This window comes from Hemibagrus wyckioides, linkage group LG22 (assembly GCF_019097595.1).
Source record: "Hemibagrus wyckioides isolate EC202008001 linkage group LG22, SWU_Hwy_1.0, whole genome shotgun sequence".
Lineage (NCBI taxonomy): Eukaryota > Metazoa > Chordata > Actinopteri > Siluriformes > Bagridae > Hemibagrus > Hemibagrus wyckioides.
Window position 1 is genome coordinate 14,153,364 of NC_080731.1, and position 11,690 is coordinate 14,165,053.

An 11,690-nucleotide genomic window follows, 5' to 3' on the forward strand; every position below is an offset into this window, starting at 1 on the left:
TCTTATCTCTCTTTAGCAGTGACATAGCAGCTGATGCATCAAAGCCTTCAGTCGCTCCCATGAAACAGTTTCTCTCAGCGTGGCAACAATGTACATAACAAAACATGACAAAATCTTTTTTTTTTTTCGCACACCTTGCTTGTTTCACTTGGATCCCATTATATTTCTTGTAGCATTTTCACCTTTAGAATTGTTTTTCTAGTTTCCAGTATTGCAGCTGTTCAGCTATTCCTTGTGAATTGCATTCAAACTATTTTAGCATTCGAGGCTAGAAAAAGAAAGGGGAAAGGAAAAGTAAACCCCTTGCCTGGCTGCCCCTCCCTTTAACAATACTAGCTTTTTCATAACAGAGGCTTGGGCTGCAGCTCAAGCACTGTGATTAAGATAAGCCGACCAGAGCTGGACAATTACCTGACGACTAACCTTTTCTGGAGCCACTTAAGGATGTAAGAACCCCTGAGAACCATTGTTTTTCCTGAGTGGAACACAGCACTTGACAGCAGCAGCCTGGTGAGAGAGAAGCCAGCAGCTAGCAATATCATGTTTGAGATTACCTGATCCTCCAACACATCTGAGCTGAAGGACTTCGGTCCATCAGAGGAAAACAGGAATTGCTGGATTGAAGGAAGAATTGACTCAGGCTTAGTTTTCATACATTTGACCATACATTTGGGTTTTTTTTCTGTGAACAAATGCCATTTGTTTGCAAAGTTTAACATGGAATTTACAATATATGTAGCATGTAAATGTGGTACATATTTATTTACAAATAATATTGCAAAGCTTAGGGACCCATATACTGTAAAATATATTCCACAACTACAATCCAGCACTTCAAATATTAGCCTCTTTGAAAGTGTACAAAAACATGGTGCCTATTACTCCATTAGCCATAGAGCTTTTTATTCCTGAACACAGTTCACAGTGGGTTAGTGAAGTTTAGATTAAATCCAATTTGATCCAAATGATCAATCACATCAACTTATAACTATAAGTACTATAAGTCAATAAAATAATGTCTGTTGTGATTTTTACCAGCAAAAAATAAATAAAAACACAAACTGTTTTTAAATTATTTAAATAGTGTGTACTAAACATTAAACCTTACATAAATTATTATTATTATTATTTAATGATGTTGTATTCATCTATGATGCAAAATGTATTTATTTATTTATTTTTATAAATTTATTTTTGAATTATTTTTAAATGTGTTAGATTGCAACAAATAATGTATGGTTTGTAATTGTACTTGGAGTCAGACTTGAGTGTGTGTGTGTGTGTTTCCTGGTCCCTGAGGGAGCACATGGGGAACCCTGGCCAGAGCATTACAAACACTCTGATCCTTTGCCCAGGTCTGCCACACAGCAACCACATCCTTCCAGGCAGCCCACTCATACGTAGACCTCCATTCACAGGGATTTGTGCCATATGACACTCTCAGAGCTCTATTAAGTTTACAGAGAGTGAAATACCTAATACAAGTGAATATCGCTTAGTAAATTTTAGACCACAGTAAAAGACAGAGTAGCTGCTTGTCTGAGTCATCATGAGATGGAAAACCAGGATTAACCTGAGAAGTCAGACAGACGATCATTACCGATCCATCTTGAGTTGAAAACTGTAAGTATTCCAGGCTTAGTGCTTTGTTCGGACACAGCCCAAGCCTTCTCATGAGGTTCATGCTCATTGTGAGGCCTTCAGAATCCAGCGCCTCTCCACTTCTGCTCCTGACATAAAGTCAGGGGTTATTTGCTGCTATTTTTACAAGAAACGGGTTGATTTGTCTTAGGCCATTACCGTCTATTACGGCTGGGAGTCTCCGGGAAGGAGGTGGGAAGCGGCAAACGCTGGCTTTCTGCCTAAAGAGAAATCAATGAAACAAATTAATCCTTCGCAGGCTGCGGTGACACTGTAATCCATCATTCAGAGGCGCTTTTACACACCGAATCAGAGAGTCTGGGCTCAGGGAGAAAGCCCCGAGGGACAGGGCTCGCACAACACACTCTGGCACAACACATACACATACACACACACACACACAGACATACAAGGCTAGACACACAGTAAAGGCAGCTGCCACACAGCTGCAACCCCATAGTCCTGTGTGTGAACACAGAGGGATGAAAGACAGATTATAAATACAGCTACTGCATGATACAGGCCATAATCCTGTATCCTGTAAGTCTTGTGTCTACTGGGCTGTGTCCTCATAAAGGCAGGACATTGGGATTTGCTGTTTACTTATTCACACTGCACAAAAAACAGGTATGACAGGAAAGATTTATAGGAAGGTCCACTAAAGAGGAGCAGAATACAGGAGGAGAAAGAGAAAGAGAGAGGGGAATCACAGTGGGGGTGGGCATTGAAAACAGCGATCTCTTTTCCACCCACCATCACCTCACCATGTGGTGTTGCATTGTTCATGTGGCAGCACATTCATGCACATTGTTCCAATATTCAGACCCTCTGTTGCATGCGAGCATTCCCATGGCTTCTCCTGCAGCCTGCTGAAAAGGGCAGGTGTCATCACCCACAAAATTAGGGCTGTGGTCCCCTCAGCACCACAAATGGTTAAAAGCTTAGCTATGCTCCTATACAAAGGTTATGCCCATAGACACCCCACCCCACCCAATAAAAAAATCCAGTAATACATACCACATTGTTGCCAGCCAATAAGAAATTCATAACTACACACATGATCTGGCCACGTGATCCGCAAAGGGAAGCATCTTGGTCCTTTGAGGGCTGTACACAATAATGCCCTCGATAAACCATGTGATATCAGACAAAGGGAGACTCCAGAAATGAGGGGGAAAAAAGGAAACGACAAGATGTACATGCATGTGGTCAATTTATTTCATTCAAATACATGATGTTTCCTCCTGTACACCTGCACCAAAGACTCAGTCATATTTTAGAGATTAACAATACACTGTATATCTGCTTTCATGCCAGTTGTGTCTCAGGTGTATATGGTGTTCACCTGTGCTCTCAAAAATTGTTACAGACATGCCCAAAGCAAGGAAAAGGTGTTAACCTATAAATAAGTAATACAGAACCAGGGGACACACATTAATTTCCTTGTCATCCTAATAGGGGGTGCCACTTACCTTTAACCATGCTCTGATAGATGAAGAGGCACAGCTTTTGTTCACGCTGGCATGGGTGAATCGCAAATACCTAGAAGGAAAAGTGCAGGACACAACAAGGGACCAACCTCGATGCTCTGTCAGACATGACATTAGCATCAAATGATAACAGTGAACATTAAGTAAGCCAATTATCATTTTGGAATATGAGGAGATATTTAGCAGCCACATACTGTGCAGTCATGATTAGGATAATAAAAGATGTGGCTGAGTTCATTTATCTTTATTCTTACTTGCTTTCTTTTGCTTTTTTTAAATTCTATTGTTTTTTCTATCTATTTTTTCTTTATAGTGTTGACTTTCTTTTGCCTTTAGGAAAATGATTCAAGTTACTGCTGAATACAGTTACTATATTATAGGCATTTCTACCTAAGACTACACAGACACTAGACAGAAAAAAACATTCCCAGAGTTGTTATGTACATACAGATAGAATCAGTAACAGAAAAATTACCTTCTCCTGTTTCACATGAGACAGACATGATGTCAGTATACACTTGTCTACTTCATATATATATATATATATATATATATATATATATATATATATATATATGTACTGAGCAGTGTAAATCCAGCTGGAACAGTATACACATGGTCAGTATTTACATCATAGATCATAGTTACATTATAGTTGTTTATGTATATAGTTTACATAGTTTATGTGTCTCTACACAAGTATTCAAGACACTTAATACATTTAATAACACATTTCCCAATATAACGCAGGAAGCCTGAGGAAAACACAACTGTGAATACATTTTGTGCATTTTCTTTTTTTTATTTCACATGAAATTAAAGTTGTGATGCATGTTTCAGACTGGGATATTATAAAGCTAGCCTAGAGGAATGTGTGTGTTTAGGAATGACTGCTGCATTCTTTCCTCCTCAGATCTGATAGAGCTGATAGAGAGAGGTGAAAGAGGACACACACATTGTACAGTGTAAGAGAAGGACAGAGCATAAACAGAGATGTAGGCATAGCACTTCCTGTGTTTGTTTTTCAGTGTGTGTGTCTTTACTGGTTATTAATATGGTTCTCGGCCTCCGAAAGGTTTTAGTCATAGGATAGCAAAGGAGTTTCAAACTGTTCCAAAAGAGTTTCTTTTTAATGGTTCCCTTGGAGGAAAGAACTGTTAAAGGCTCAATATTTTACATTTTTCTGAATGTGTGTGAACTCTTCCACTGTCTGCCATTTTATCAATCCACTCCGAGCTCCAATTTTATGACCTCCGCATATACACTGCTGGAAGAATGTCTGAGATGGCAGACAGATAAAACAGAACATTAAGAGAGCACAAGTAGAGCTTTTACAAAGCAGTGACTCACACAAAATATTTACAATTATTCCCATTACAACATATTTAATGTATGTCTAAGCAAGCATTCTTGAGTTCATGTTATCTTTATAAACAATTACAGTCATAGCTATTGATTGTGTTAATGAGGTCGGTGCATTTTCATAAGAGACAGGCGGCAACTAACAGAGCTGTCATTAAGCCATGTGACCACAGCTTTCCATATTCATGCTGAAGAACATGCTGAAATGAGAGGCAGGAACAGAACGTATGGGTGGACACACATGCTTTCATGAACAAATTCCATCATCTGCCCGCCAGATGCGAAGAATGACAGAAAGTGTGTCCAAAAGCCCACACTTAGTCAAGTGCTTTGTCAAAAAATGACATTTCAGCATGGCAGTAATGATGAGGGACGATTTCACTCAAATATTGACAAGATGGACAAAGATGGAAAACCGACATTCTCAACTGCTCCTCTCAATCCGTAGACATTCAGTGGTTAAGACCAATGCAAGAGCAGCGAGATGGGCCCACCTGTCAAGAACATAGGCTGCCTTTTTTTTTTTTAATCAGTGCAGTAACATTGTGTCGTTATACATAAACTCACAAAATACAATTTAAATACACACAGAAATGTTATACAGCAGACAATACTTTAATGTAATTCAATTACGCTCTTCTATATAAGTCGCCAGGTGAAAATTAACGCTCGCATTGAAGAAATGGATGAGAAATATAGCAGCCCCTTGGCAAAAAAATCTCCTATACTGCATAAACAGTGGTATTATGTTGCTGATATTATTATGATATTATTGCAGTGTGTGTGGGCATGTGTGTATAGACATACCTGCAGCTGCTCAAGTTTCATTGTTAGCCAAACCTGTCAGGAAATCAGGACAACTTATTAACACACATAAATAGTTATGTGTGCTATTCATCACACACACACACACACACACATACACACACACACTCACACACGCGCACACACACACACACACACACACACACACACATGAACACACACTAAAGATTTTTTTAATCAATAATATTTTAATTGATTCAAGCATGTAAAAAAAAAACCCAGATTCAAAAATTGACAAATGTTGTGATTGTCTATTTCTGAATCTGAATTTTTTACATTTTTAATGCACCAATTTATAATATAGGATTAATTTATAATATGAATCATATGTGAAATATAGCTGTCACTTAAAGAAAAAAAAGTACAATTTCCATGAACCACCTACTTTAAGAAAGCAGTGATTATTTTCATATTGTTGTTTTTGTTGGGTTAAAGTATGCGTGCTCTTTTTTCCAAATCCCTCAAAGGTACAGTGGCTAAATGTTATTTCTGAGGATTCCTGCTTCCATCAAGTATCAGGACACACTTCCTAATTCTTCTCTGCTACGCCGGGTTTAAAAACAAAGAAACAAGGCATTTTCTACCCTCATGCATTTGGCAGCGCCTTAGTGCACCACCACAGACACACATCCAATGCTAGCCCAAAATCCCCAACACTGCTCCCTCTCTAGGTAAGTACTGCAAAACCTAAAGGCACATTCATTTTCTAAATGATGTTTAAATACTCTATTAATACTACTAATAATAATGAGAATATTCTTCATTGCAGTGAGTGCATTTTATATATGATTGCCATTTATATGCCTACATAACGTTTTCAAACATGCCACAACTTACTTTCAACTCCTCACCAAGTGTGTGTGTGTGTGTGTGTGTGTTATAAGTAATTCTAATTATAAACTATGCTCTGTGTAGGCAGTGGGATAAAACACTTTTTTTCCTTCCTACATTGTGTTCAGTTTAAAACTGCTCATCTTTTTTTTTTAGTTTTAAAAATGAAGGCTGGCTTAGACAGACCAAATTCCAATTAAGTGCCTGCTGAGTGTTGGTTTAAGTCCACCATTATGGAGATGTGCTCTGTCTCACCAGATAGAGCGCTTTTCTCTAGCTCAGTCCTCTCTTACAGCTTTCCCCAACCGTTTTTAATTGATCAACACAGTAGAAACATGCGCTTACGATCTTGCGCGGATTTTGCAGTTAAACCATCACAAATATACTTACAGTAATTTCTGCTCGCTGACTTCCAACACTTTTCCCTTCGCTCTGTCCTGACATTATTAGAACAACATAACAATAAATGACAAACCACGGATAGGTTTTAGACTCTAATATCCTGTTCAGTTCAGCGCTTTACGTGATTATTACAGAAATAAATAATGAATGCTTTCCTTTAGTCTGGATATGCAAAAATTGAGTTGTGAAACCTATTTTTCTGTCAAAAAACGTCCTCAAAACGTCCCATCAAAGCATTTGCTACTTACTATCCCATGGCGAAACTCACGCATCCTGTCCATGTCTCAAAGTTTTATCTACAAACAAGTTCCATGTTCACATCGCGTAGTCTGGTGCACATGTGTCCTTGGTTTTGTTTCCTACTCTCTTTTTTTTTTTGTCAGTGAACCTCAGAGGTGTAACATAGTCTAATTTGCTGTGGGTCCAGGCTTGTTTTTTAACTCTGAGTGAATTTCTATGATCTCAGTCTCTGAGTGCGTCCAACGCAATTAGCACATGTGCTCTAAATAGATGATGGTTTGTGCACAATAAAGCTATTACCTCCAGCAGAAAACTGACAGGCGATCTCACCAGGCGCTCCTGCCACAAGTTAGTTTTATAAATAAATAAATCATCTTCCACTTTGCGTTTTGAACGTCTGAAAGATGTACCCATGCATTTAGCATAGCATACGCCATTATCCAGAGTTATTAGAAGTGCTATGCAGTCTCAAAAAATATTATTATTGTTATTATTATTAATTCCTCACGCTAGTACAAATAGGTCAAAGTTTAAGAACACCATTAAGCTAGTTAGTGCAAGACGTTAGTACAGCAAAAATCGAGGGTAGAGCAAAAAACGTCACTATCCTGTGAGGAATGCAAAATATGTTTATGGCCGCTGTTTATAAATTGCAGTGAGGTATATAACCTATTATATTTTATAAGTCTTGTGTAAGAGTTAAGAGTTGCATTTTGTTTATGGGATTAGTTTTTTTAATGATACAAAAGATTGCGGAATTTATTTATTTATTTATTTATTTATTTATTTATTTATTTATCTGTTTGTTTGTTTATTTATTTATTTATTCATGGTTTTATTCATACTGAGTCCCTACTCGCACTTACATTATTTCTTGAAACTGTCCTTAGCTACCATCTGATCGCCTCTGATGCGTTTACTCTAAAACATCACTGAATAATTTCACAAATTGATTCTTTTTGCTTACGGCTGAACTAATTGCACTTTCTGCTTGTAATCATTGTGGGTTATCATTTCTTTCTTTTTGAAAAAAAAAAATAATAATAATAATAAACAACCATTGGACTATTTGCTATAAAATAGACTGACCGCTGCACTCTTAAGTGTGGTGAAGTCTAAGACAGTGTAAGATATTTTGCTCATCTCTCACGACTATGCGTTCCATTAAGAGCGATTAGATGATGTCCATTGAAAGTTGCTGATCCATAGAGAAAACGGCAGCGGATAAAAGGCGATTTCGAGTGACCTTTTCGTCCCTTTCACACCAATCTGAGCTCCTCAAATAGTTAGGGGATCAAATCGGACAAAAGCCCCCTCCTCTTCCCTTTCAGCTCCAAACTACTCAAGGCGACAAAACCCCTCCAACGGCTGTTCAGGGAAAAAGCAGCGTAGAGAAGCCTCCGAATAATTGGCGCAAGCGTCCTACGTTTATTTGCAGTAAAAAGGACGAATCATTAGGCTATTGTTTATGATATATTGATTATTGATATTTTGATCCATACTCCGTGATTTAATCAGAAAAGTGTTTTTTTCCTATAAATGGCATCTCAATTATATATATATATATATATATATATATATATATATATATATATATATATATATACATATATATATATATATATATATATATATATATATATATATATATATATATATATATATATATATTGTGTTCTATATTTTGATCAATAAATATTATATAGTCATTTTAATTCATCTCTATATAATCAATATAATATATTTTTCTTTATGCATATTCAGAAATGTGCATGTCTTGAGTATGTTTAATAATACCTATATCAATAATCTGTAATATAAGTAGTCATTTTAGTGTTCTGTTATCAATGTGCATGTAGTATTATAAATTATGTTTATTTTATTTTATTTTATTTTATTGATGATATATCAAAAATGTTTAAGGTGTTTAGTCACTCTCTTCATATCTAGGGTTGTGGCCTAAATGAATAAGAAAAATATATGACGATGCAAATCATAGCAAACAAGATTTTTCTTAAGTGTGCGTTTTATTGTTTTATTATTATTTTGTCTTGTTTATCTGGGGGGAAGTGAGGGGGGTCTGGTGTATATATGAATATAACACTGTTGGCATGAAAGAAAAATAATGTTGAGAAGTTTATTAGAACTCAAAATATATATACTTATTTTACTACTTTAAAGTGTCTAGCATCTGCTGTGCCCTTAAAGAGCTTTAACTCAGTGAGGAAAGTAGCAAAGTATATTTACTTTCGTGTCCACTTAGTAGGAGGTCACAATCAAATGTGGCATTTTATTACTTTAACAGTTCTTCCTAAAGAGGTAATGAATTTAGATGACATGCTGAAGCAAGAATGTGTACGTGTGTATTTTTTCATAAAGAATAAGATTTATAAAGAATACCAATTTAGTTTAACACTGTAACTAGTAATAACAAGTAACCAGTTTAAGTTCTGAGAATCTTTATTTATTTGTTTGTTTGTTTATTTATTTGTTAATTTATTTATTTATTTATTTATTTATTTATACATGTTTTTGTTTGTTTAAATCAGCATTTTAATAAATACACAGACAAAACGGTGCACGTGCAAAAACATCCCACTGGTGCCTTATTTTAAATAAGAGCACTAAAATTATCATTTGTTTCATGATCCTGACGGGGTTATCAAAACTCTTTTAATTTTTATCTGCTAATCAAATACAATTACTTCAACATGCAGTCGTCAAAAACTACATTATATCTGTTGCAATATTCAAGCGCAATAAATATTTGATTTTATTAATAATAGTCTATATTGAGTTACTTTCTGCCGTTGTTTCTTTTTCAGCCACTTACTCAGGTTTAGGTCACATATTTATTTATACATACATATAACCATCTAAGTCTATCAACTGAGCAGTAAAAATATTGAAAATGCCTGAAATTATTGGCCATCAGTCTGCTTTTTCCTAAACGATATGAGTTTAAAAATACATATGTAGGCTAATTGCCCTAAACGCAACACCAAAGTGTATTACTAAGCCACATCCTCGCAAACTTGCTGTTTCCTCAGCTATTCCTTCAGCTGGATAACTCGATCGTTTAATTGTGCTTTTAATCCGTTGACATTACCGCGTAGGCAAACACATTGCTATTGATCTGCTCATTATGTGGTCAAACGGGCACAGGTGAGAGTTTCAAAAAGTGTTTTTGCGCTTAGACGTTTAATCAAGCTCGCTGTAAATGGATTAAAATAAGTAAATAAAGTTAAGGGCATGGGGAAAAAGCAAGCCTTGACTGATCAATAGATGCGCACGGAACAGCTATCAGTTCGCAGCTTTCACCTGCACATGAGACGTCAGGTTCAGACTCCGATACATGTTCATAGTCTTAATAGCGAGACGGCGATTAAGCGAATTTGCGACTCAGGTGTAGTCGATGATGCGGTGTATGAAGGATTGGATTTACTTACCTAGGAGCGGAGTTCAAGGCACGGTGTTGCAGTGTAGCGGCGTCTCTGTGCAGCGGTGTCCACTTCTCCCTCTTCTCTTCCTCTCGCTCGCTGTTTCCCTGCCTTCGCCTTGTGTTCCCATTCGCTGCCCCTCTCCCTCTCTCTTGCCTCTCCCTCGCTCTCTTCCTAGTCTGTCGAGTAAAATCTTGATGATACACTTACAGAAGTTTGCCCTTTGTCTGATTTAATCCCGTTCGTTTCACCTTTTTTTTCCAGAGGACAGAGGGCAGCGCGGTGCGTTTGCGGAACGCTTACAGAAGAGACGAAGGGAAACTCGGCGCAAACACTCTTTGACCAAAACAGCCGCGTCGCGAGGTTTTGATCCTCTTTAATGTCTAACTTCCGAAATAGTGTTTCGCTGTAATTTGTCGGTATACGCGTTTACATGAGGTTCTATATATAGTATGATCTAAATACTGCTATTTACACAATATAAATCAGATAAACAAAATATTTTAAAATAATTCTTCCAAACTAATAATCGCTCATTTCGAACTTATGCCAAATGTTCTGAATAACTTATTTTACCCAAGGCAATAGCGTTGATCTGAGTTGCCAGAAAATGCACCCGGTGCTTTTTAAAAGAAAATACATAAATAAAGCAATTTTCATTAATGCTATTTAAAAAAATCCCTAAGTAATCTTTTGAGAAATGCCCGCTAACAATAAATTATTCACTCCTGTTTCCCTGTAATTGTCTAGCTACTGTACGCTAGATGGCAGCCCGATCCAGACATTATAAGCCTGTAAAGCCTGTAGTGAAGCGCAAGCTTCAGTATTCATGCACAAAAAGCCGGTTTGCTTTGCAATTACAGCAGGAACTTCCGCCCTTACTGGATCAATAAAACAACATTGGTAAACAATAACATTCAGAATCACCTTTTTAAGTGTCAAAACATTAGGCTTCGCCCTCTGTGTCTAAGCTATCGACCTCAATTTTATTCCCTCTCTCCATCATGATATCGCATCCCATTATATAGACGCGGTTACAGCGGCCAAACTGGCAGCAGCTCGCGCGCATGCCAGTACTTTTACTTCGTCTTTTGCACAGTTCATTGAGAACTACACGACGACTGTGTGAATTTTATTGTTGATTATCGGATGGCTGTGATTTCGAGCATTTGGTGATGGGAGTCATTAAGCGATGAAATGTTTGCTGGATGAATAACGTTCACATATCGGGACAGCCTACATTCGTAGCCTAATTAAGACTACAGATTTGAACAAAGCGTCCCAAACTTTCAGGGGTTCGACTTGAGCCCCTTTCACCCCGCGCCACTATTTATTTCACATGCGTTCTGCTCGCCCTTAGCTTTTCACCCGGTCTAACCGGGGTTTCTTCCTCTTTAGCGACAATAGACGGTCCATTCTAATCGGGTTTCAAAGTAAATAGCGGCGCAGGGGCGAGCGC

At 37.3% G+C, this 11,690-nt stretch overlaps 1 long non-coding RNA gene across 3 annotated transcripts; it reads right to left on the reverse strand.

The window, feature by feature from the left end:
* Nucleotides 1-2,837: 2,837 nt before the first annotated feature.
* Nucleotides 2,838-11,667, reverse strand: LOC131343053 (uncharacterized). Of its 3 annotated transcripts, none has more exons than XR_009203099.1 (3): nucleotides 11,159-11,667; nucleotides 10,241-10,410; nucleotides 2,838-5,333 (listed from the first exon to the last, which is right to left on the reverse strand). It is a non-coding gene; the product is annotated as an uncharacterized LOC131343053 (long non-coding RNA). The 3 variants fall into 3 exon arrangements; XR_009203098.1 differs by lacking the exon at nucleotides 11,159-11,667 and adding an exon at nucleotides 10,483-11,136; XR_009203097.1 differs by lacking the exon at nucleotides 11,159-11,667 and having other exon boundaries at nucleotides 10,241-11,150.
* Nucleotides 11,668-11,690: the final 23 nt, after the last annotated feature.